General features: G+C 43.5%; 1 long non-coding RNA gene across 1 annotated transcript; it reads right to left on the bottom strand.

Annotated features, from left to right (window-relative positions):
• LOC123366319 lies at positions 1 to 24,621 on the bottom strand. The gene is made up of 3 exons (XR_006578037.1): positions 24,476 to 24,621; positions 1,976 to 2,123; positions 1 to 129 (listed from the first exon to the last, which is right to left on the bottom strand). It is a non-coding gene; the product is annotated as an uncharacterized LOC123366319 (long non-coding RNA).
• Between the last annotated feature and the right edge of the window lie 2,996 nt (positions 24,622 to 27,617).

The raw sequence follows: 27,617 nt of genomic DNA, 5'->3' as shown, positions 1-27,617 counted from the left end.
GGTGGATCCAAGACTAGGAAGGGGTAGCACTCAGAAGGATGCAGAGCTATCTCAGAGAGCTCCCTGAACCCCCAGAGTAGGTACTACTGGCTAAGAAAGCTGCTGGAACTCCTCTGCTGCCTGGGCCTGCTGAGAAAGTAGAGGGACCTTCTTTATATTAAGTTTCCTGCCTGTTTATTTCCCCTTAGGGCTTAGGAACCTGGTCCTAGCTCAGAGACTGCTGACCTAGGCTTGGTCTACACTACCAACTTGTATTGGTATAACTAAGCTGGTCAGGATGTGGAAAATTCAGACCCCATAGCGATGTAGTTATTCCAGCCTAGCCCCTAGTTATTCCAGTTCAGCCCCAATGGAAGAAACCCTCCCATTGACCCAGCTATTGCCTTTCAGGGAGATGGATTACCTATGCTCATGGAAGAAGTAGGCAGTTTCTTCACGCAGCACTACACTGCCACAGCTGCAACAGTGCAGTGCTATGAATGTAGACAAGCCCCTTCTTGCCTTGCAAGGAGAATGGGGGTGAATCTGGACTGTTTGCAGGGTGCAGGACTGGTCAGTTTTGCCTGTTTGGTCTGCACTACTGTTAACACCCAGAAGGTGGGGAGGAGCTTCCTCCCTGATACTAGTAGCCAGCACCTCGTCTCATCAACTCCATAGTACAACCTGCTGCAAGAGAAAGGTGTCAGGGACAAAAAGTACCCATACCCCACCAAAAGAGATGCTCCAGAGGTTCTCTATGACAACATTTCCACAAAATATTGGTAAAGTCATTCACCTAGAATGTTCAGGGAAACTTGAGCACAAAAGGTGCATGAATACAGCTGGAATGAATGAGGAATATTCATGGTGCATTTTTTCTGGATTCATCCAGTGTTTTTTTCCAAAGGTGATGATAGACAACCTATAGAGGGGCAGTGGGGGGAGAACAATTGATGCTAAGAATATTTCAAGGATTTTGTTTTCTAAATTATCTTTTCACAGAAACTTCAGTAAACACAGAGCCATGTCATTTAATGTTGTTGCTATTACTAATGCATATGTCACCACTGTATACAAATGCTTATTGCAAAAAGTAATTCAGGGGGAAAATTTTCCTTTAAAAAATTAGTTGCAGCGTTGTACATGCTCTGAGTCATTTGGAGTCCTGTTAGAATTCCCCTGATAGTGTCTAAATAGTACATATATCTTCTATGTCTGCACACAGACTGGAAACTTATAACATGCTTGTTACAGTTCAGGGCAACTACACCTGTATTTCACTTTAGTGGCCCAGTAAGGGTACCCACTCTCAGGCTTCCAGCTCCCTAGCTGTTACCTCTCTTGGGTGGAGATCTGCACCCTTCTCCCTTCTGACTGGGATATTCCCAGGTGCCACAGTTCCCTGCCTTCATTGAGAATTTCCCAGTACAGACAAGTTATCCAAACATACCTGCTTTCTTTCTCTTCAGAGACAGTTAACAGGTATAAAACTGCTAGTTAGTAAATAGCACACAACACTTCCTATATACATGGTAGGCATGTAGCATAGGTTGGGGAAGAATGTGCCTCCCCAAACAGCCCCATGTGGCTCCACCCATGTTCTGCCCCAAGGCCCCCTCCTGCTTGCTGCTAGTTGCTCCAGGCCAGGCAGGCTGCCTCCTCTAAAGGAAGCCTGCTGGGTGGGGCTGGGGCTAGGGCAGCTGGCCTGTGGCTGGGGCATGTGGAGGGCCTCTCACTGCCTGTCCACCTGGCATTCTGGGGTTCGAGGCAGGCCGCAAGCCACCCACCCAGTGGCCTGGGGCTGGGGCCTCTGGGCTTCAGTGGGAGAAGGTGGGGTGGGAGGAGCGGGGCTATAGGCAGAAGAGGTGGGCTGGGCTAGGGCTAGCCTCTCTGCACCTGTGGTTGATCCACTGCCCATGCCTATGCAAGTCTATTTTATTCTTAAGATAAAGAGCATTACAGAGAAAAGAATCTATATGCATGCTAATGAACTTACCTAAAATGGATTCTGGCAGGTGGAGTCCTTCAACACCCCTCACTCACTCAGAGGAATCCTTGTGATCATCAGTTCAGCACAGCTTTAGCTCAGAACAAGCACTCAGTCTTATGAGGTCTCAGGAAGCTCAGTCCTTCCAACCCTTTCCCTAAGGAGCAGGGGTGTGGAACTATTAGTATAGTGGGGGTTCTGACAGCCGTTGAACCAAACTGTAAACCCTGTATATCAGGGAAACCACTTCAAGCCATACAGTGCAGCAGCACCCCTAGTTCCAGCACCAATGCTAAGGAGTGGGGCATTCTGTGGAGCAAGGTCAGAGAGAAGGTCCTGAGCCAGGTTAAAACCAGGCTATTTATCCAATCCCCCTTCTTTGTCTGTTAGTCCCTGGACAATCCAGTTTGAACTGGTAGATGCACATCTCCCTGGCTTCAAAGGGTTGATAATGGAGGGGGTACATCATCCCCCATCACTATGAGAGAAGTTATACAATGCCACAATAAGACATAATTGTATTTTTAATACAATTCTCCCCAAAGATATTAACCTTAATTCAATAAGGTTTGTTCAGGATATTGTCAGCATGTCACAATGCTTTCATTATTCTTGCCTACAAACGTATTCCTTTGCCTCAGCTCTTACTGTTTTTTTACCAGCCTAAAATCCAGATGCAACCATCTTTGAGGTGAATGAGGACAGATACAGGGATGGATTTGAAGTGGCAGGCTGCAACTTTGTTAACTGTAACACCAGAAAGGGGCACTAGGTGTATAATTTCCCCATACCAGACATTTAGGTGGATCCAGTGCGGATTTTACATGACTCCAATCATATAGCCCATAAGCCAGGGTAGGATCTCCTCTGCCCACCCCTAGGATTCAGCTTGCTCTGCTGAACTCTCTCAAAGGAGACAGAGGGACCCAAATAGGGATATGGTCCACAATGGCTTCAAGTATCCCCTTCCCCCATAGGTCCAAGTGAAATCCTCTGTCTTGTTCCTGGGCGCTGGCACTTTGGTCTCTTATCTGCACTGACCACTGGCCACAAGTTGCAATGAACTGAACATACATACAGTTCCAAATATTAAATTTCTAAGCCCTATTCTTATTTAACCTAACTGTGTTTCCATAAGGCTCTGAGGAAGGGAAAACCCCTACTAAGCCTCAGCCAATTTGGCCACAATGGGAAAAAATCCTTCCTAACACCTAAAAGAGACAATGGGTCAGACTCACTAGGATGCTGTATGATTGAATTTATATCATTGATATTATCACTGTTATACAGTTGCAACAAATTTTGTACAAAGTATGTCATGTAAGCTGTCAATGGAAAAGTTACAATCTATCAAATATGATTGTCCTGGTTAAATCCATGTATCATCTTTGTATCTAAAGTTATGAATATTGGCCATGGACTTGTATCTTATACATGTATTGTATTCCTGGGTAACACCCACCGGATAAGATTTACATCAAGGCTTCATGCCTATGTGTTGATGGCCATCAAGGACACGTATCTCATGATGGGCCATAGAAGAATCTCATCCCGCCCAGTAAGCCTTCCTGTGGATGCCTCAGCAAGAATATGGGCAATGGCTGCCCCTATTAGTCATCAAAGCATGTAAGGACATATGATATGCTCAGGTGACCCTGCACTCCACCTTAGGGCAGTAACTTTCCTCAAATGGAGACAGTAAATTTCCAGGCAAATGGCAAAGGATATAAAAGACCCCCGAGAGATCCATTTTGCCTCTTTCCCGTCCTGATTCTCTGGACTGTGGATTTACAACTAAAAGGAACATTTTGAACTATGCACTGAGGACCTTCCAATCCTGGAAGTTACCAGAGAGACTTTACAAGCCAACAGTTAATTCCATCACTGCTACAAACCTGACATAAGGACTTTGCAATTATTTGTATATATATGATCAATTAACCATTATTAACTCATTCTTTTATTATTAAAACTTTAGTGTTAGGTATTAAAGGATTGGCATCAGCGTGATTATTGGGTAAGAGCTGAGTTATATTGATGTGGCTGACCTCTTGAGATTAGAAGAACCCTATATTTGATTAAATTGGTTTTCAGTAACCACTCTTCATAGAGTCCAGTGTCTGGAAGGTGAGACAAGGGCTGGAATGCTTAAGATTGAATTTTTGACTTCCTGTTAACCAGTGTGGTGAGACAGAAGTTTATTTTTGTTACTGGCTTGGTATAAACTAATGATAGAATAACCATTAGTTTGAGGTGAGTCTGCCCTACTTCTCAGCAGTTTGTCCTGATTTTGGCATCCTAAGCTGTGACCCATTGAGCCAGGGTAACACCTTCAGACTCCTAAACACAGAGTTCCTATACTACATATAATTGCAGGGAGACAGAGTGGGTTCAGCTAAAATGGGACAAGAGTTGAGAGAGCCTGGGAATGGGGTTTAAGTTATCATATGGGGCAAGGAACAAATTGGCTCCCATCTCTCTGACTGGCCAAAAGGTAGCCAAACTCCTAGGAGGAGGGCCTAGCCTTGTGTAAACTTTCCCTTTCATTCTAAACTTTCCATTTCATTCATTGGCACTGTTCTTCCAGCTTCTGAGTAACTTTCAGTCAGTTCCTATGTCTTAATGCCAAAACTGGCATGCCTCACACATGCAGAGTCTTTTGGACTCTTCAGTAGTGAATGAGTTATATGCCGGTAGCTATATCTGGTCTGCTAAAAATAGAGCAACTTTAGACTAGGTGTGTATACTGAGGCAGATTTTTAAACCAGCTTCAGTTAAGGTGTAATGTTAAGCCTTGCTGCACCAGCAAAGCTACCTGCACCCCCCTCCACCCGCCATGGAGGATGATACATCAAAGGAAGTTCAAGTGTGAGGGTCATGGCTACCCTGCCACAAGATTTCTGCTGGGGCAGAAGCTAACTCTCACTGGCATTCCATTGGAGTTCTGTAAATAGCTAGGAATCCTGTGGCACCTTATAGACTAACAGACGTTTTGCAGCATGAGCTTGCATCCGAAGAAGTGGGTATTCACCCACGAAAGCTCATGCTGCAAAACGTGTGTTAGTCTATAAGGTGCCACAGGATTCTTTGCTGCTTCTACAGAACCAGACTAACACGGCTACCCCTCTGATACTTGTAAATAGCTAATTTTCTTCACCTGCCTTGTCCTCTTCCTCACCAATATCCACACTTCTTGGGTTTCTCTAGCCCACTGTGTCCTGCCCTCAAAGGTGCCAGAAAAGCTGTATCTGAAGAAGTGGGTATTCACCCACGAAAGCTCATGCTGCAAAACGTCTGTTAGTCTATAAGGTGCCACAGGATTCTTTGCTGCTTCTACAGAAAAGCTGTAGTATCTTTGCACCTCTGGACTCTCCTTCTCTGGAGTACTTTCACCTTCTGGGGCCCACAAAGGGAATTTAGTTCAGGGAATTTAGGCAGTAGGTTAGGAGGTGGGACTACTGGACCAACAAATATGCAAATCAAGTGCATTGGCCTCTGAGTCTAACAAGGGCACCAATTAGTGGTAATTGTGATTATGGGCTTTGTGATATGGACATATAGGATGTGAGTAGGAACTGGATCAAACTACCAAACCATTGCATTTAGTCCATCAGTGAATGAAAATGAAGTGTGGCAAGATGTTGAATCAACATTTTTACCCATTTCAAGATTTAGTCCTCAAGCTATTCCAGTTATGGAAATTCCACAGCAGTCAACTGAGATTCTGTGTGAGGAGCAGTGATAGACTCTAATCCTTTGTGTCTGCAAGGATTTAATTTTTGTATTGAAATTATATTAAAACATTCCTTTTTGAACAGAGCTTGGTCAGCTGTGGCATTTTAGAATTAAAATTACAAAATGCAGAAATATAGTATTCCACTCACCTAACTAAAACATGAAATCAAAACAGACTCATCTAAGCACTCCTAACTGGATATTTCAGTCCAGTCCCACAGCCAAAACTGAGGAAGTTGGCTTGGGGGGCTTTTGGCGAGAGATGATTTCCAGATCTGATCGGGTTTTGTGGCTGTAAGAGATTTACAATACTCTAGTGAGGGCTCAGACATGTCCATAAGGCACAGCCTGGCACTGAGCCACACTGCTTTAGGGGCTATCCCAGAGGTCTGAGGGAGGCAGAATGTACAGAGGCAGTCTGCCAGCTGCTACACCTGTTTTAAGAAATGTAGTTTACGTCTTGTGTGTACAGCCAGCCAGGCAGCTTTGCTGGCCAATTCCCATGGGGAAAGAAGGTGGGGCTTCTACATGCCTCTTTTTGGAGGAGTAAAGTAAACAAATACATAAATTAAATAAAATTTCCTTAATCATCCAGGTGTTCTGTGTAACACTAACAAGTAAAACTTGTTCATATATATGAGATATTTAAGTTGAAAGTACACCTTTAATAACAAGATACCTGTCGGCCATTCTCTGTCCGTATATACACTGCTATTGAATCCTTGAACTGTAGTGTTTCAATCATTAGGGCCAGATTTTGTATATTGAGGAGTACATATGCACAGAAGTAATCCCACAGAAATCATGTTAGTGCTCACCAATCTGGCTTTTAATTATCCACATTTCCTTACAGTAAACTAGCTTTCTAGGCTCCTGAAGCAAAAGTACTTTGAGACCACCTGAGCTTTCCTAGCACAGCTAAAGAGTTGTAAGTAATATTTTATATTGATGTTTTAAATTAACCAGAGGCTTCTCAGTAGCACAACACATTGTAAAATAAGTCACAAATTAGCTTAACTGGTCACAATGGCAGTCAAGGACAAAACTGATGAAAGATGGTTAATAAGCAAGAAAATGGTATCTTATTTACTTAAAAGGTAGAGGGCCCACTGTAACTCTGTGTTGAAGTACCATGCTTATGAGAGAAGGATCAGTATACTCGGATGACAACTTTTTTAATTTAAAGGCCTGAGGCTGGGAGGTAATAATGGTGAATTGCTTTATCTGAACAGAATCAAGGTTGTTAAATCAAATTACCCTAAGCTGATGCTGGAGGAGATGAACACAGCCACAGACAATCCTTGAGTCTGTGAGGGCCTCGGCTAATAAAGAACTGAGAGCCAAATCTGCCAGTCCCTTACTTAGGAAAATATTCACATTTGAAGTCAGTAGAAGTTTTGTCCAGCTAAGTACTAAGTAAGGACTGTAAGGTTTGACTCTAAGAAGTGCACAAGGCTCCCATTAAATTATTTTATAGACTTAATATATTACAGAAAACCTCATGGGGATTGGGGGACTGTCTCATTTCAAAAACAGCAGCAGAGAGGAATTTAATGAATTACCAATCAAAGAAATATGTTGTTAAATAAGGCTGCAAAAGTCTAGTGACCTGGTTATTATTGGTAAACTGTCAAAGGCTTATAAAAATTGCATTACAGTAACTCCTAACTTAACGTTGTAGTTAGGTTCCTGAAAAATGCAACTTTAAGCGAAACGATGTTAAGCTAAACCAATTTCCCCATAAGAATTAATGTATATTGGGAGGGTTACGTTCCAGGGAATTTTTTTTGCCAGACAAAAGGCATTGTATACATTTTAAACAAGCAATTTAATACAGGTATTAAACAGGCTGGCAGCCCCCCTATCGGCTCTCCTACCCCCCCCCAGCGCCTCCTTCCCACCGGCAGACCCTGTGGATCAGCTGGTTTGCAGCATTCAGGAGGCAGGGGAGGGAGGGGGGAGGCTGCATCCTCGCTCCTCCCTCCAGCCTGACTGAATGCCACAAGACAGCTGATAGCTGCAGACAGGAGACGGGGGGAGCAGGGGGAAGGCACTGATCCGCAGGGTCCACCGGCGGGCAGGAGGTGCTGGGGTGGGTGTAGGGGAACTGATAGGGGGGCTGCCAGCAGTGGACAAAGCAGACAGCCAAATAATGTTATAGGGGAGGATTGCACAACTTTAAATGAGCATGTTCTGTAATGGAGCAGGGACATAACATCAAAACAACATTACGTGGAGAGTTACTGTACTTATTTTTCAGGTTTATTGGTGGATTTACATATATATACTTTTAGCTGAGCCACATGCAATCCAGAGTAGAATGCAACCACAGCTTAGTGGGCTAATCCAACTAGAGGAGTGTATCATCTTAGAAATGACTCAGAAGACATGGTTTGCTTAGAGTCTGGTTAATCATTACCTCAGTCTCCACACTCAAGAACTGTTTCTCTAGATTCTTGTTCATCAGGTAATTTACTTCAGTTTCTTCCCCTCATTTAAAAATACAAGTGGCTGACAGTTCTTCAGGAAATACTTTCTGCAGTAATTATGAAATAGTGTTCAATGAACCTTCACATTGTAGTTGTTCAGTAGTGTTTTAAAAAATGCAATGCAAATGCAAAGTGAGAAGATGTGAAATGTGCACAATTGGTATTACCTAGACAGGGATGTTCTGGCCATGTTGGCTGTATGAAAATAGGCTGAGTACTTGGTTCTTCTGGTTCCCTCAGACTTAATGGAGGTTTTCAATGAAATATTTGCCTATGTTTTCAGAAGACTTGATCCTTCTAATTGTTGGTCACAAGCAATGGAGTAATTGTGGCTCAATCTCAGGGGGAGTAGTAGACGGTGTCAAGGAGATGGGCCTTCAGTTGATAGGCTCAGTCCGCATGTTAGGTTCCAGGGGAGCTGTAGGCCCTCCCAAGGTGCTCTGTAAGAACGAGGCCCACACACACTGTGAGTTATTGGCTTTAATGAAGGTAAAGTGACATCCGCAACGGGGACTCCAAGCGTTGCTGTCACGGAGGTGGGGAACCCAGCGCCCTGGAGCTCGGCCTGGTACGGAGTCCAAAAGCAAACACAAAGCATGCTCATATTTATACAAAGAGCAGCAAACCAGCTCATACATAATGCAATAGGAACTCTCCACCCTCCGGGGCCGCCCCCTTGGCCAACAGCCTAGGGGCTTGCCACGCTGCAATTCCAGCCGGTTACGGCAGGTTGAAACTAGCATGCCGTGTCCTACAATAACCGGAGGCTGAGAAAGCGGAACTGCCTAAGCTAGGCCGTAACAAAATCTTCCGTGGTTCCCTATCCTCCTACACCGCACTTTGGTCACGAGAGCTCTCCACAGCAGCATCACAATGTATGATTTATACTGCAAAATTCCATTGCAGTGCAATGAAAATGTATGTTTTATAAATACCATCCTATATACAGCCATGCATTTGATCCAATCCAGAAATAATTCGAACTTGTGCTTTGATAGGAATTAGGTCCTGAAACCTGAAAAACTGGAGGACTGTGTGGCTCAATGATTTAGAAACAGGCCCCCGAGCCTAATGTATGAAAATTAATCAAAGAAAGTATGGGGCCCCTGCTTTCAATCAAAGGCACACTCTACACTCTCTCTTTGAAGATAATGCAATAGTCCAGCCAATTTTAAGAAACCTGATGCCAGAAACAGCCCCTTCCTCCTATTGCTTGCCCTTACCTTACAATTACAATAGATAGGAATCTGGGGCAGGGACTGTCTTTTAGGTGAATTACAGTTAAGCACAATGGGACTTATCACACATTACTCTAATACCACTATTATTATTAATAAGCTCTGGTTCATTCTCCCAGATTCCTTCTGTCCCCTTCTCCTGAAAGAAGGATTACCTTTCCCCTTTGCTTGGGGAAGTGTGGCACAGTCTCTCCCCTCTAATGGTGTGTGTGTAGGGCTGGGCTGGAGAAGCCAAATACCCCTCCCTCCTCTGCTGCTGGAGCACAAAACCCAGCAAATCATTTCCCTCCCTTGATGTTCAGTGTTCAGCCAGCAGAAGGGAACAGGAAGCAACATCTTTTGTGCAGCTTTCCTGATGGTGTCCCATAGAAACACCTCTTTGCTCCTGAGAAATTTTAATTCGACTCAACAAATGATCAGTGGCTCTACTTGGATGGAGGAATGGAGCACAGCTGAGTGTAGCGTCGGACTGCTGAAATCCTCACCCCAATATTGACTTTTCCCTCTTAGCCTCCCTTGTTTTCTGTCACTTATCTAACCAGAAAACTATTTTAAAAATATATTAAATTAGGTAAAGCTACATCACACTGTGGACCAAATTCTCTGTGATATAATTCTGCTGATCTCAATGTAGCATAGAAATTGGCCCTTTATTCCTTTTGAGTTTCCAAAATTCTATTCTACTCTTTTTATGATATGCCAAAATAATGAATTATGACTTCTTCTTTTACTGCAATTACCATTTCAGAACATTTCTCCCTTTCCCTTTCCTCCTCCGAAACATATTCTGGGGTCAGAAAACAAGACAACCTTCCATAAATCATATTCAAAGATGCTGAATGTAGAAGAAAACTATCAGATGGATGGAAGCATGTGCACAGATCTCTTGGCAGACCTAATTACTATTACTTGTACATGTAATAAAGCATGGAAACACTTCATATGTTGCTGTAACCTTTAACAGCCTTTGTGTGTTCATAAATAACGTTGGTTGACAGGCTGCTTATTTGCTAGGGTTTTACTTCCAGACTATGTAAGAACCCAAACAAACCTGAATATTTAGTTATTGGTTAATCCCCACACAGCTTAGTATTTATGTCTGAGTCTATTTTTCTCACTGGATTTGTGTTTGTCTATCTGTTTTTTGCCTCAAGGAGCCATTTATGGCACTGAAATGACTCTAGTTTATCTTTTCATAGCATTTCCACCAGCCAAGAACTGAAATACTATGAAAAGACTCAGATCTCTCATTATTTCTGCCTTTAGGCACCATATGGCATTAAACAAAACAAAACCACAAAACAAAGCCCTGTGGAAAATGTAAATACAAATGCTAGAGCTCACAAATGTAACCATGACAGTTGTAACAGAGCTAACTGGACCTCTAACTCTTTCTCTGGCCTCTCTGGGTGTACACTTATCAGGTCTGAGGCCTCATGCCTCTATGTCCCTGGGATGGAATCCCACAGTTCTTCCACTCTTAGACTGGGTGCTAGGCTACAGTACCTTGTGTAACAACTGTGCTTAGCCCAACAGGTCTGACTGGGTTTGATAACTGGTTCTTTCCTTCAGGAGTTTTGATCCATGGATAACACAGTGAGCCAAAACTTAAAACAAAGTAGTGCATCTTCTTAACAGTAGAACAATGAGTACTTAATTAATGTGATTAATGGTGCCCACTCTCTGACTAACCATCATTTCTGGAACTGTAGCTCCTCTGGATATGATGTTTATTAATGTGAACATATTAAAGTTGGACAAGGACCACTTTCCTTGAATATTCACATTTTTAAATTTAATTCACTTCAATAGTTTTGTGCTCATTTTGCATTTAACATTCCCTGAGGCCTGACTTTATCCCTCTTGTTCATCAAGAATGATACTTAGTTCATTGATTTCAATGGAAATAATTCAGGAGAAATACACAACTTTATGTGAGTAAGGGTAGCAAAACTGAGTTTCAAGTACTGGAGTCTGACTAGCAGGAGTTAACATCAGCAAATTTCAAAATTGTATGTGAAAGTATTTGAAATGAGGACATTTGCACATTCCTCTTTAACCCATGCCTGCTCGATGTGGCCCTCTGTCCCCGTCTAGTGGCAGCTTGAATTCTCCTGTTCAGAAGCTCCTACTGCTAACATTGATAGCCCACAGACATACTATGGTAAGATTAATATATTAATGTCATTTTAAAAAATGTAAAACATTGGGCCTGGCTGAGGGTAGGTGGGATAAAATCCTGTCAAAGGCCCTGTTACGAGTATTGGTTCTAACTTTGTTTCAGGTTGGGCAAGCCCTGGAGGATATACATATTTTGGACATTCCAGAATGGAAGAAAGAAATAGCTTTTCAGGCCAGCGGTGGGATTCGATCTATCTATGCAAAAGAGATATTTATGCATCTAGTGACTGAACAACAGATCAGTGAGTGGAGAGGTTTAGTAAGTTCCAGGGCAGGGCTAGTTTGGTCAGATTCCTAGGAAGAGCAATCTACTAAAGATCTTGCTGCATGAAAAACAGTTACGTTCAAACTGAAACCATTTTAAATCTTTTTTAGCAAAATGAGAGAGTCAAATTTTCATTTTGAACTAAATGTTTTGTCAGTTTTGGGTATTTTTAACCTTCTGTTCAGTAAAAGGAAAAAATGCTGACAAAAACAAAGGGCTAGAATCACACTGCCAAAGAAGAAGGTAGTGGCTGCCCTGTCACACCCCATAGTGAGAGCACTCAACTGGGATGTAGGAGACCTAGGTTTGAATCCCAGCTGTGGAGCAGAACTTGCACCCAGGACTCCTGGATGAGTGCACTAACCAATAGGCTATAGAGACAATCATGTTTTCTCGCCTCCATATCAGTCTCCCTACCTATATGGAATCACTCAACCCTCTCTCTTTTCTCCAAGTCCTGGCTTTTATTCTCCTTCATTCCCTAAAAACTCTTACCCCATCTTACCCCTCCCTCCCAAACCTCAAGCAAGCATTTCTGCCTTCCTTCTATTCCCAAAGTTCTCTTTTCTTTCGGTCTCTCCCAGTACCTTCTGATCCCAAAGTTTCTCAGAAATTTAAATCTACAATGATCCCTTCACTCTCTCTAGCTCCTAAAATGGCACTAATCTCATAGATTTATAGAGTTTAAGGTGAAAAAATCATTAAATCATCTAGGACTTCCTGTGTATCTAGTTCTTTTTTGCACCTTGTTAAGAGTCTTGGCCTTCACAAAATCCCCTGGCAGAGTTCCATGGGTTGACTGTGTATTATGTGATAAAATACTTCCTTTTGTTTATTTTAAATCTGCTGCCTATTAAAGGTAGAAGGGCAAGGAAGAGGAGGAAAAACAGCTAGTCCTACACGAAGAGGGGAAGAGACAATTGAGATAGCCAAGTTTTGGAGCCCCAAGGGAATAGAACATGACTCGCAGAAGATTTCTAGTGAGAACTAAAGCCAAGAGGACTTGCAGCTGGAAAGAACATGAGGAAAGCCAGAGAATTGCACCAACAGCAGGACGAGATAGGTCTACATGCTTGGGGACTCCTTACCCAGCGGAATGGATAAGCTTGTTGCCTGAGCTGATCCGGAGAACAGAATGGTGTGCTGCCTGCTGGGAGCTAAGACACAGGATGTGCATCTGAGACTAAAGAGGATCCTAATGGGAGTGGGAAAGAATCTACTGATTCCTTCCCATGTGAAAGACAGTGATACTGATAGATTCTCACTGGAACACATCTAGGGAGACTACGCCAGGCTGGGGAAAATGCTTAAAGAAATGGAGGCTCAGGTGATCTTCAGTGGGATTCTATCTATCTGTCCTTAGAGGAGGAAAGCAAAGACAAGATTATTATAATTAACAGATGGCTTAGTCAGAGGTGCTTATAAGGAGGGCTTTTGGAATGTTTGACATCTGGCAGGCATTTATAGACAGAGGAATGTTCTCATGGGGAGGGAGGGAAATAAACTTCTGGGATGGAGGTTGGCACAACTGATTAAAAGAGCTTTAAGAGCTAGAAATTTGGGGAGACTGTTAGGAGATGCTCAAGTAATCTCCGTGTCTCTCCAAGTAAGAGCAGATACAGCAGTTGAGAAAGGAACAACAGAAGGTAGGAGAATGGACATCAAGAGGAAGGATAGCACCAATACTAATGACACTGCCAGTACAGTTTGTTGATACCGGCAGTAGAATGACTTTTTATCTAAACAGGCAAAGAATCTGGGCGAAGTCAAAAAGAAACAACTAAGATGTCTGTACAACAATGCAAGGAGCTTGGGTGACAAAAGGGACTATTTAAATAAAAGCTGCAGATTTCTAAACCTTCAGTCTTAACAGGTTATGTGCAGTGAAAAACGTTTGTTCAGTGTTTTTGCAGCATTGCTAATTGTGGCAAACTTACTGCAAGTAAAGCTCATTTGGGCTCTGCGGAGCCAGTCTTGCAATGAAGCTCCATTCCTCTCTCTCAACAGCTTGTATGAAAACCCTTCTGATTGGCTGTCTTCTCCACTTCCTCACCTCCTTGGAAACAGCAGCCAAAGGAGTTTTGGAATAAGGTGAGTGAGGGGAGAGAGCAGAGAGAACACAGCAGCTCAGGGCAGCTCTGCTTCCTCTCAACCTCTTGTGAAAAATGGGTGAACACCTTTTTACTCATTCCGGCTAATGATCCAACCCCAGGCTTGGAGTAGGGTGAGGAACTGCCCTGTCCCCAGGCCTGATGGGCTGAAAAACCTCCATGGTTACAGGTGGAGCAGATGGTGCTTTAGGAGCCAAGAGACTGGGGCCCAATGAAGGTACAGGATTGTTGTGTTGCTGGGTAAGTGGAGTTGTTGTGAGTTTGGGAAGATGTGAGAACTGAGGACAGAATCAATTGATATTTGGAGCTGGAGGTGAAGAGTTGATATTAGGTCTGGGGCACAAGATTAATTGCAGGGATGTGGCAGACAAAATCATATTTCTCACTGTAAATTGGCAACACTCATTGTGGTTGGCAGGGGAGTTCAAAAATCAGAAGACATGAAAAATTGTATTTCATCATTATTTGGGGGCTTCCGATTCAATTTTAGAACTTTTTGGGGGAGTTGCAATACTGTGTTGCATGTACTGTGTTGCATGTTCACACACTTGTATTGTATTGTTAAGCTTTTGTGTGTTTTTTTTTTAAATTCAGAGCTAGCATTACAAAGAAATCTGACTTGACAGAGAGATTCAAGGCACTGACAGAATTAGAACACTTCTGAGTTCACCTTTATTACTCATGGCAGCCAGAAAATATCAGGAAGCATTACTGAGGAAATAACAAATGCACCCTGATTCTGATTTCACTTACACTGGTGCAAATCAGGATTATTTTGTGTATACTAGATTGACTATCTTTGTTCTTTCTGAAAGCTTTCTACACAGTGACATTTTGGGACAGGGACTTGTTTACCACAGTTCATCTATTACACACTTCCCATTTTGTGAACTTAATAGTCCTCATTGTGTTATTTCTGTGGGACTCACTTCAGTCACTTGTTTGGATGGATTTCGTTAGTAGCTTCTTTCTCCTTTAGTGAAAGTGGCTTGTACTCGATGGGGATTCCTGGAAGGTGGGAAGAGTTGACGCTCAAGCACAGAGCATTCTAGGTAACATAACTACAAACTAAACCATGGAAAACAAGGAGTGGGGTCAGATTAAGTTCTCAGTTAGACTGCTGTAAAATTGAAGTATTTCTATTGACTTCAACATTATACTGAAATGTACAGCAAATAAAGTGAATCCAGAACTTTATTGGGGGATGGCTCAGTGGTTTGAGCATTGGCCTGCTAAACCCAGGGTTGTGAGTTCAATCCTTGAGGGGGCCACTTAGGGATCTGGGGCAAAAATTGGTCCTGCTAGTGAAGGCAGGGGGCTGGACTCAATGACCTTTCAAGGTCCCTTCCAGTTCTAGGAGATTGGTATATCTCCAATTATAAATATAAAAAACTTGGGTCTCTAAATTAATAAAGGAAGTTTCCCAGAATTAACAGGATATAACTTCCCCTGCACACACACACCCACTAGGGCTTACTCATTTGTGGGTTAGGAACAAATTCTTCCATGCCAGAAATATTGTGATATATCACTTTATTTCATTGTTTGTTTTGTGTGGCTTCCTTGCTTCTGGAAACACTGGTGGTTTAATATCTTCATCTTCACTAACAAAAATGGATTTAATATGATCATTTGAAACAACGATCTCCCCTTCTGACCCAGCGTAGAGTCTGTGTACCTCATCACACAATCCAAAATACAGGAAAAAAAACCTACTTTCACAGCAGGACAAGGCTTGTGGCAATTTAAAGTGTATACTATTTTCAAAAGCTATTCTTTTCAGTTTTGATTTGTTGGTGAATCTTATATCTGTTTCCTCTAGTAGTGTGGAAAAAAGACTGCCACCATTACTGCTTCTGCTGTGACAGCTGTGTCCTGGTAGCAGAGAGACATCAGTGAGCTTGCATGATGTCCTGGGAAGACAAAGGGAGCACGGGGAATGAAGGACAGATAAATTTGGGAGACTATGGAACTGGTGATTTGGGAGTGAGAATATGGAATTAAAGGGTTGTTTGCTTGGAGGGTAGGATGAGAATGAAATTGATAGTCTGCGTGTTTCATTTAGGAATGGATTTTGCTTGAGGGCAAAGAGTGTTTTACCCTAGGAGTGTTGTATGTTTAGCCAACCAAAAAGGAAAATTTTGAGAGAGGTCCATATTAAAAAAGTTGGCACCACATCACTTGCAGAATGTGTGTCAAATGCTGTCATTCTAGTTTGGTTTTATTTTTCACCTATTTGTACAGGTATAAAAGACTCCACAAAGTACAAGGCAGTGGAGAATAAGTCTTCTGACTTTATTTGGCATTCTTGGACTGAAACTAGAAGATGGATTTACTTTCAGAAGCATAGTGCTATTTCATAATTCAATCTGACCTCTGATAACGAAGGCACAATTAGCTTAATTGAAGATTTATATGAGCCCTTAATTGAAGTGAATGTTAGCTGATTAGGGCACTCGCATCTATATACACATATTTAGCACAGAATAGCAGTTGCAGTAAATGAATACTAATATTACCATAGTGAATAAATCAATATTTAAGAATTGCTAGCTGTTTAGTGGACTGGAACTTGGCAGAGAGATGCTGACTGAAAATCAGCTAGATGACTAAAACAAACTTTAAACCTTCCCAGGACTAAATAGAAATGGGATTGGGCCCCACCCTCATCAGACATGCACAACAGTCATTGCACGTATTGCCAGAGAACTGAAAACAAAAAGCAAACCTAGAGTCGATAACAAGGTTTGTTTTTATATAGTTCCATTCATTTTCTCTCACATCACCCCCACACAACTATTAACCATTTCACTCTTAAACGCTGTTCCTTCGAACCTACTATTTAATACCAAGAGTTAGTTACTAGCTACTATAGAACTTGGCACTATGGGCTAAATCTATGGCTCCCAACTTTTTCCATATGGGAACCCTTTCTCCATTTCAGGACTCTCCTCCCTCTTCATATTTAGCAATATGGGAAGGGCAGAGTGATCATGACCCCCTGTCACAGTTGAGTATACAGACACTGAAAAATCCACAGGGTGCCCCCTTGACTATGTAGGGGTCTCGATGATCTGAATTGCATTAGACGGTCCATTTATGTTGAAGAGGAGGGATCTTGGGTCCCACTCCTCCAGTGCCTTTTGTATGGTCTGCTATTCCCTAATCCCAAAAGGGGCAGAGCCTAGCAATACTAGCTGCTTAAACAGCTAACCTATCCTATCTAGCCAGTATACCAGTGTCACTGGCTCTTTGCAGGCATAAGGGAGAGCTGGTAACTGGTCTTCCTGTATAGCATGAATGGCAGTTCCCACAAAGTCTTCCAGGAATCTCCTTTGGGACATAAGAACGACCATACCGGACGTTTGGGAACGACCAAATGTCTATCGAGCCCAGTATCTGTCTACCAACAGTGGCCAATGCCAGGTGCCCCAGAGGGAGTGAACCTAATAGGCAATGATCAAGTGATCTCTCTCCTGCCATCCATCTCCATCCTCTGACAAACAGAGGCTAGGGACACCATTCCTTACTCATCCTGGCTAATATCCATTTATGGACTTAACCACCATGAATGTATCCAGTTCTCTTTTAACCCACTATCTGCTCTCTTCCAGTAACTGCTGGGAACTGCCTGGTTTTAAAACCTTATTCACATGATTGACAGGGCTAGAGGGGTGGGTCCAGCCTTGCCCATCACAACTCTTTAACCCCTTACTTGCTGTTGTGGGGTTTAAACACCCTGTCACACACCCTCCTGTTTAGGATTGGAGTAAGGGTGTTAGTCATGTGCAGGAGCTCCCCCATCATAAGGGGAGGGGTGGAAATCAGCATTCCGGTGAGCTTTTTCAGCTTAGTGATGGACTTATAGGGTTGTAGTGACCAATATCAATGCATTATTCGAGGGCTGATCTCCTTCATTGCAGTCAATTATCAGAGCGATGTATGGTCTGTAATTAATGAAAAGAGGCTCCCCAATAGGTAGTAATGTAAGGCACCTATGGCCCATCTACTGGAAGGTCCTCTTTTTCTATGACTGAGTATGCGCACGGTCTCTCTCTCTCCCTCTCTCTGGGAAATAGCTTCCTACTGATATATAATTTTTCTCCCTCAATTTTTTGCAAGAGCACTGCCCAAAAACACAAGGCATCAGTCTGTAAAAGGAACTCTTTTGAACAATCCAGGTTGAAAAAGGCAGGTTCTATACATAGACACCTCCTGAATGTAACAAAGCCTTTAGACAGTTTTCCATCTGCCATATTTTCCTGGGGTGACCCTCTTCTATGGGGTCTGTTAAGGCTACTGCAATGGTGGAAAACCCCAGGACAAAATGTTGGTAGTTCCCAGGTAATCTCAGGAATCATCACACTTGGATTTTTTGTCAAAGAGCTAGGGCAGCTCAAAGATGCTCTTTGTCACCAATGGCTGCAGCGAGTGAAATTCATTTCACCGGATTGGCTGTCAATCTTGCATCCACAAAGGATAGAAGTACTGCTTCTACCTGTTTTAGGTGGTCCCTTCCAATTCTGGCTATAGATAGGTGGCAGCATATTGTTAAGAGGTTGCAAGATTTTATCCATCAACCTCTAGAAAGTTGTGGCTGCATCTTGTAGTCCAAATGGCAAGGTACGGAAACTGTACAATTCAAAGGGTGTGGAGAAACACTGGACTCCAGGGAAAAGTTGGCTAAGGGGGAATCTGTCAGTAACCTTTGTTAAGGTCAATAGTAGATATATGCTTGGCTGTTCCTAACCACTACATTAACTCATCTACATTCAGCATGGGATAGGTATCAAATTTAAATATTGCATTGGACTTTGAAGAAGTCTATACAGAAGCATATTATGCTGTCTATCTTAGGGAGCAAGATAGTGGGACTCCTCCATTCGCTGTATGACACCTCCACCACTCTCACATCTGACCTTGGTTGAAGTTCCTGATGGACTACATCCCACATTTTCCAGGGTCGGGAGGCAAGGGTTGTCCCTCATTTTTTTGCCCTGGTGCTGTTTCAACACAATGAGAAATTAAGTGGGTCTTTCCTGGAGTAGACAAGAAGATTGTTGGACATGAGTCCTTTGTTCAGGTTGTAAGATTGCACCCATCTTTACAGACCCTGAGGTTTTTTCTACCAGGGCCTGAGGTCCTACTTTGGGTTTGGAGGGGCTTTTCATCTACTCCTGCCCCTCCCTAGCCTTCCAGGTTTCTAGAAGGTTTATGATAAATTTTTGGCCTGGGTTCTGTTGGATTTCATAATTGATGGGACCTACCTTTCTAATCACTTTGAAGGTCCCTTGCCAATGGGCCAACAGTTTAGACTCCGAGATGGGTAGCAGTAATAGTACCAGATCACCTGGCTTAAACTCTCTCGACCAAGCTCCATGATTATAGGAGGATTCTTATTTGTGTTCAGCCTGTGGAAGGTTTTCTCTGGCAAGTTCTCCCAGTTCCTTAAGTGTCTCTGTAACTGCCACTGGAGAACGTATTTAATCATGCTGGTCCCCTGAGGGTCCTGTTCTTCCAGGACACTCATAATAGGTCTAGAACGCCACAGGGTTGTCTTCCATATGAGAGCTTGTAAGGTGAAATGCCTGTGGATGATTGAGGGACTTCCTGGATGGTGAATAGCACAGGTGGGAGTAGTTAGTCCCAATGTTTGGGGTCCATGATCAAACTTCCTGAAAATATCTTTTAATGTTTTATTAAAATGTTCTACCAGGCTGTCTGTGGATAGTAGACTAATGTTTGCAGCATCTTAACTTTCAATAGGTTTCATAGAGTCTTCATCAACTGGGATGTGAAATTAGAGTCTTAACCTCTCAGGATGTCTTTAGGGAGCCCCACAAGAGAAAATTGTGTCACAAGCTCAGTGGCTATGGTGGCTGGATCAGTCAATTGTAGTGAAATGGCCTCAGGATACCATGTGTCATTATCTAAGATGACTAAAATGTGCTGAAAGCCAGCAGCTGTCTTCCAGGAGCCCCACTAAGTCTATTCCTATCCTTTCAAAGGGTAGATCCATGAGGGGAAGTGGAATGAGGTGTCTTGGGGATGCCCCTGAAGCCTATTAACTGAAACTCTGGGCAAAAGCTGTAGTAGTGGCTCACATCTTTATGGATACCAGGCCAATAAAATGAATGGTGATTCAATCGAGAGTTTTCTCCCTCCTCAGGTACTCTATGCATGGGCTAGCCTCATCACCTACTTCTAGTATATGGTAGGGACCAGAAGTTGGGGCCTGACTTCATTTGTCTATCTTGCCTGACACAGTATATCTGCTCAACCCAGAGTAGTTGGCGTTCCAGAGGTTTGCCATTTACCACAGGGAGCTGACTGAAGGCTCAGTAAGCACGGGGTTGGCTCACTTATTCAATCAGTATTTTGGGCAAGAATATTAGTGCCAGAGATGGTCTCAGTAAGGTCACTGAGACCCGGTGTGGTGCATTCCCACACCCCGAGGGCCCTTCATCAGGGTCAGGTTGTTCGCCTTGCCTAGCCAGTCCAGCTTGGTCCACCTTGGTCCAACTGCTAAAAGGGACTGATCTTTTTGCAAGGCATCTTCCATACTCATCTAGGGCTTCTTGGAAATACTGCCAATCCCTTTCTAGTATGGCTGGGTATGCTAAGGAAGAGGCTAACCTGACAAAGTTGCTGTATGAATCCCCACCATCAGCTGTATGTTTCATGCTAAGTAGGGTTTCACATTTCCCTGTATATACTGGAGCATGCCTCGCTCCCCAGCCTTGCCTTGCTGTCTAACTAATTGTTACCATACCACTGTCTGTCCATAGCTGGAGTCTACTAAGCCATTGATTTGTACAGTCACCACTCGCTTGTCTGACCCCTTCTTCTGAGCTTGAATCTCAGTTGACCATACTTGCCCATCATTACATTTCATGTAGGGACAGTCTCAGAGGAAGCATACTCCTAGGCCTGCAGGAGGAACAGGCTCTGTTTTAAGTGTTTGTAGATCTTGCTGGAGAAGTCCCCTGGCTGTCTCTGTTTGGTCTTCCCAATGCATCTGAAAGCTCTAGGATTACATGAAGAAATCCCTCTCTTGAGGTCTGTAACTTTCTGATGAGCTTGGGACATGCCCCTTTGCTGTGTTCCTTGCTGCTGCTGAATCTGTTTCTAGAGGCCCACTCTGAGGTGGTCCCTCCACTCAACTGATCCCAGCATCTGTTTGGTCAGATCCTCTCAATCCCTGTATACTGCTCCCTGGTGTCACTGGTGGGCTATCAGCAGCCATATAATTCTTCATGGCAGACCACCTCGGCCAACATCTCTGGGCAATGTTTTAACACCCAGGCCTTTCTCTTACCAGGTACAAGGCACATGAACTTTTCCACCACAAGTTCAGCTACTTGTACCTCTGTCTGTGTTTCTGGCTTCAACCGGGCCAGCAGTGGTCCCTCAAATGCTGGGACAGCATGTGATGTCATGCTCCTGGTGGGTACTTCTCAGCTTGGAAACAGCAGTGTTGGGGTTCCTTCATAATAGCTAAATAATCAAGGGTAACTGTTTTGAGTTTCTGGTAGTCCTGTGCATCCGTCTCCTCTGTTTCTTGGTAGGATGGGGTCTGATGGGGAAAGGGGCCAGCTGGATGGCTCAATGCAACTATGGCCACCAGGCAGCCTGAGCCAGTTGCTCAAATGTTATGAGGAAGAACTCAGGGTCATTGCCCAGGCTCATTTTTGCTAACTTTGTGTGCCATACAAGTGAAAAAAAATGGGGAAAAGATGGGCAAACAAATTTGCACATGCATTTTAGTATGTATTTTTAACAGGATACCAATACACAACTATTTCAGCTATGTCACCCCCAGATTGTAGGAGGGGCAGCTGCCCTGCCTCAGAGAGGGGAGCACTCAAAGGCATGGTGGCCTCGAGCAGGGGGAAGGTCAAGTCCAAGGGTGGGGTATGTGCACCCACGTGCACGTGTGAGCAAAAGGTCTCAGCCGCTGTCAGACTCCCAGGTGGCAATCAGCATGGAGGCAGTCCCAGGTGGTCTGTGGGAATCACAGCAGGGAACATGCTAGTAGCAGGGGAGCGAGCAGACTGGAGGGGGAAGGGCTCTATCTCCCACCCGGCCCAGGCTCCCTGACAACAGCAGCAACAACAGCTGCTGCAATACTGTCAGAGACGACAATGGAACAAAAGACTCAGTCCCGGTAACAGCAGTAGTCACTATTGTAACAGCAGCAGTGACAGTAGCTCCGTGACAGCCTCCTCCTCTGCGACAGCAGCGGGCAACCAGCGAGGAGTGGCCCAGTAGGGGTGTTGACACTGGCACTCTCTCTCTCTGGGAGGAAGGCAGCAAGCTCCCAGGCAGCAGCCAGTGAGGCAGCAAGAGGGGTCCTGGCCGGCTTGGGTAACAGCAGGTTTCTCAATCTTCCCTGCTTGCCTCAGGAGCAGAGGGTGGTGGTAGAAACTAATATTCTGCTTTTTACCAGAAGAAAAGTGTCTGAGAGTTTTGTGGACTTGAACAGAGGCAGGAGTGAGTCTGCCCTGCCACAAGGACAATATTATAGCTTGTTTAAAACAAAGGAAAGGAAGTACTTCTTCACACAACACCCAGTCAACTTGTGGAACTCATTGTCATGGGATGCTGTGAAGGCCAAAAGTATAACTGAGTTCAAAAAAGAATTAGACTTATTCTCCATGAACTACAATGGCTATTAGCCAAGATGGTCAGGGACCACAACCCCATGCTTTGGGTATCCCTAAGCCACCAACTCCTAGAAACATCTGGTATTGACCACTGTCAGAGACAGGATACTGGGTAGACGGACCATAGATTTGACCTAGTGTGGCCATTCTTATGTTCTCTACCTACTCACTATACATTGCTTTCTTTTTAATTTGTTTAGCACATTGGGGTGTTTTAGCCAAAGCTTTAAACTTTAGATTATCCTTTCAAAAAATACCTATATTTGATAGTTTTAGAAGACAACCCTTCTCCCCATACACTTAATTTTTTTTTAATTGTAGCCCAACATTCTCCCATAAATGTCACTCCCACACTTGAAATAAAATTAATTTTTCATAGTCCGCTAGTCTGATATAGTACTTCTAACTTTTATACTGATTTGAGTTTCTTTTATCTTATTTTTAAATAATTAAAACAAAAGTTTACACAACTCAGGCTACTGTGAGGGAGAGAGTATTGAGTACCAGAGGGTACATTTCGCCCTATCCTGGTAAAATGAAATATTAAAAAGTTGGTACATTTTTCAGTAATATAATAAAGTTATCCTAGAGAGTGTTTTGTGAAAAAACCAAACCAGCAAAAAGTTTTTAAATGCTTTTTCTTCTACTTATTTATCTTCAGGAAGAAAAGATCTATACCAGTTTCATACTGCAAACCAAGTAAGAAGAATTTTTAAAGATTTGTTAGTGGCCTACATACAGCTCAGAATGAAGCTATTTCCCCAAGCTTATTTGTCGTTTGTGCTAAGTTCTTCACTTAAAATCTTGCAGATAATGAGCAGCCTAGTCTAGTAAGTGCATCATATAAAACTTCAGCAGCTGAATAGACACTTTTCTACTGAATCTTTGCAACTTCAGAAAAGGAAAAAACTGCTTAAAACCTAAAAAGCAAATCAGTATTCTCATGCTGTTTCCTCAAGCAGCTTCTCACAACCACTATTAAATGCCTAAAAACAACTACAGTTCTTGCTGTCATAATTCTCCAGGACTGAATATCAATGCTTCCAGTGAAAAAGACAAGACTTCCAAGAAGGTTAATAAATTATACTGTGAAAGGGGCTGTTAAAATTTATGAATACAATTAGAAGCTGTCATAGTTATGTTTTTTTCCTTTCTTATGCAATGACTTATTGTTCTATTGCTACATGGTTTTACTTCAGACGCCGTTTCTCTGAAAATGAATTTTACTGGATCATTCATATATGCAAAATACAGCCCCCTCATCCCTGCCCCCACATACGTTAAAAGTTGTTGAGGAACAGAAAACAGTAAAAGCTACAAGACTGAAAGGAGAAATGTTACCACATATCCTCCAGTAACCAAATATGGGAGGTTGCATTGAGGAAAAATAATGTAGGAGGTGCTTTATTGTGCCTAGGCCTTAGTATTGTACATAAAATTTCTGTTTCACCGGAGTTCTTAATTTCCTGGTATACTTGTTTCCCATTAGTTTTATATTTTCCTTTAATGCAGTTGTATGTGAGAATCTGTTTTTCTGCCCTATGTCTCTTCCATGTATCACAGAGTGACTGTCTCCTTTAATAGGTAGCAGGGTGCAGTGCACCTATGACTCCGCACCAGCCTCCCAGATGGGTTTAAGTGAAGGCACCCGGGCCTGAGAAGAGGAAAGACAAAAAGGAGTAGTTGAGAGCTACCTGCGAAGGAGACTGAAAGAGTCAGGTGGGGTAGGTGATACCTGCCTGGGACTAGAGATGATACAGGAGGAGTGGCAGAGAGTTGCCTAAGGGAAAGAGCTACAGGAATCCAGAAGGAGAGCAGCAGTACCTGTGAGATGCTGGCAATGGTTCTGAGAGAAACTGTTGAAACACTGGCTAGAGCTGGGGAATCTGCCATGTTGCAGGAAGCCTTGGGCAGAGGCCCCTTGGAATGAGGGGAAGAATCAGCACACTCAGTGTAAGCCAGGACCAGAAGCAAATGGTTGACTCTGGAGGGAGGTCCCAAAGAGCCAGGGTAGTGTTGTGTATTTGGTTGTCATGGGTTTTGTTACTATGGCAACTGAGTTAGACTATTAAGGGATAGCTCAGCCGGTTTCAACCGGCTGAGTGAGCTCTCTGTTTCTGTAAATAAAATGGAGGTTTTGGTTAGCTGTCTGCTCTCTGGCCTCAAGCGATTGCTTCCTACACCGGCTGCCCCAAGAATATAACAAGTGGCGATGAGGGTGAGACTCCAGTGCTGCTCCAGTAACAGAAGGAAGTAGAAGTCAAGGTAAAGACCAAACAAAGAAAAAAAGCTGCTTGTTTGCACTGACTGTGAAAGTGAAACTAAAATCATGGCTACTCTGACCAGGCCTCTGGAACCTTTTGATGAGAATATAGAGCAGTGGCATGTGTATACTGAGCGTTTTGAGCTTTTTTTTATTGCAAATGACATTACAGAAGCGAAGAAGGTGCCAATATTCTTAAGTGTTGTAGGGGCTAAAACCTACTCCCTGCTACACAGCTTACTACACCCTGTTAAGCCAGCAACTAAATCTTACAGTGACATTGTGGAAATCCCGGGGTCCCATTTTTCCCCAAAACCACTGGTAATTGCTGAAAGATATAGGTTCCACAAAAGAGACCAAAAGGAAGATGAAACAGTTGTACAATTTGTAGCCATTTTAAAAAAGCTAGCAGAACACTGTGAATTTAAAGAAATGTTAAATGATGCCCTGTGTGACAGGTTAGTGTGTGGCCTGTACAGTGAAGCTATACGGAAGCGCCTACTGACAGAGGCTCAGCTTACCTTACAGAAGGCTGTTGATATTGCTGTCTCCATGGAACTGGCTACAAGGGAGGCACAATACATCGGTGCACCTCCTAGGGTGCAAAAAGTGTCACAAGAACCGACCCACAAAACTGTGCAGAGTCAAGAAAAGGACACCAGGCATCAGAATGCTGGTGTAAGGACCTGGTGTGTCGACACTGTGGCAAAAAGGGACACATTGAGTATGCCTGTAAACAAAAGAAAAAGAGGCCTGTGGTCTGGCCGATAAAAAACGGAACCTTGCATACCCTAGAGCAGACCCAGGATGATCAAGGTGACACCTCCTCACAAGAGGAAGTGCCACTGCATGTTTTGTCTTTGGCAGCGGGCTCACATGAATACTGGGTAACCCCCTTATTGGAGGGCAAACCTATACGCATGGAACTAGACACCGGTGCAGCTGTCTCGCTGGTTCCTGAGACTGTGTATAAGGAAAAGCTACAGCATCTTCCGCTTAAGGCAACAAAAACTGTTCTGAAGACGTATACAGGTGAAGCTGTGCCCATGTTGGGCACTATTGATGTTAAGGTGGAGCTCAATGGACAGGCGGCTAAATTGCCACTGTTTGTGGTGAGAGGTAACTACCCAGCCTTAATGGGTAGGTCTTGGCTTGGGAAGATTCAGCTGAACTGGGCAGAAGTGCACCGGATGACTAAAGAAGAAACCAGTCTAACCCCTATACTAAGGAAACATGCTGCTGTTTTTGGAGATGATTTGGGAAGTATGAAGGGAATCACTGTGACATTGAACATTAAACCTGGCAGTCCACCAAAATATCTGAAAGCCCGAACTGTGCCATATGCCATCAGGCCAAAGGTTGAAGCAGACCTGGAGCGCCTGGTCACCAATGGAGTCCTAATACCAGTTACCCATAGCTCATGGGCCACTCCTATCGTTCCAATAGTGAAGAAAGATGTCTCTCTCCGGATTTGCGGTGATTTTAAAGTCACTGTCAACCCAGTGTTGTGTGCAGAGCAATACCCGCTTCCCCGCATCGATGACCTCTTCGCAGGCCTGGCTGGGGGACAAAAGTTCAGTAAGATTGATCTGAGTCAAGCATATTTACAGATGCACATCGATGAAAAGTCCCAAGAGCTGTTGACTATTGTGACTCATAAGGGGCTTTATCGATACTGTCGCCTACCCTTCGGAATCACATCGGCTCCCGCCCTGTTCCAGAGGGCTATGGACCAGATCTTGTGTGGCTTGTCAGGAGTTCAGTGCTATCTGGATGATATCCTGGTCACTGGAAGAAATGAAGAGGATCACTTAAAGAATTTAGAGGCTACCCTACAAAGACTGGAAGAGTATGGCCTACGAGTTCGCAAAGACAAGTGTGAATTCTTCAAGCCCTCTGTTGAATATTTGGGACACATCATCGATTCTGCAGGTCTTCATAAGGCCCCTGCAAAAGTTAAAGCTATTGTGGAGGCTCCCCCACCTCGAAATGTAAGCCAGCTGCGCTCATTTCTAGGACTACTGAACTATTATGGAAAGTTCATCTCACAGTTAGCCACACTGCTAAAACCACTTCATGAGCTCCTTGGGCAGAACAAGGCCTGGAAGTGGACTGAAGCCTGTGATGTTGCATTTAACAAAGCTAAGGATGCATTGCTAAATTCTGAAGTTCTAACACACTTTGATCCATCCTTACCCCTGCAATTGGCCTGCGATGCTTCCCCTTATGGAGTGGGAGCGGTCGTGTCACACATTATGCCTTCGGGAGAAGAAAGACCTATTGCTTTTGCTTCACGCACTCTAAGCAAAGCAGAAACTAACTACGCCCAAATCGAACGTGAGGCATTAGGAATTGTTTTTGGAATTAGGAAGTTTCATCAGTACCTGTTTGGGCGAAAGTTTACTCTTCTTACAGACCATCGACCTCTGACATCAATTTTTGGACCCTACACAGGCATTCCCCCATTAGCTGCTAGTCGTATGCAACGTTGGGCATTGATACTTTCTGCACACACATATGAAATCAAATATCGGAAATCCACTCTGCATGGCAATGCAGATGGCCTCTCAAGGTTGCCTTTACCGGTCAAACATCAAGATAGTGCCCAAAAGGAAATCTTCTACTTTGAACAGGTAGAGAATACACCCATCACTGCTACTCAGATAAAGAAGGCAACCCGCGTTGACCCAGTATTATCCCAAG

Source organism: Mauremys mutica, chromosome 3 (genome assembly GCF_020497125.1).
Source record: "Mauremys mutica isolate MM-2020 ecotype Southern chromosome 3, ASM2049712v1, whole genome shotgun sequence".
In the NCBI taxonomy this organism is placed as follows: domain Eukaryota; kingdom Metazoa; phylum Chordata; order Testudines; family Geoemydidae; genus Mauremys; species Mauremys mutica.
This window is presented reverse-complemented; position numbering and strand designations above follow the sequence as displayed.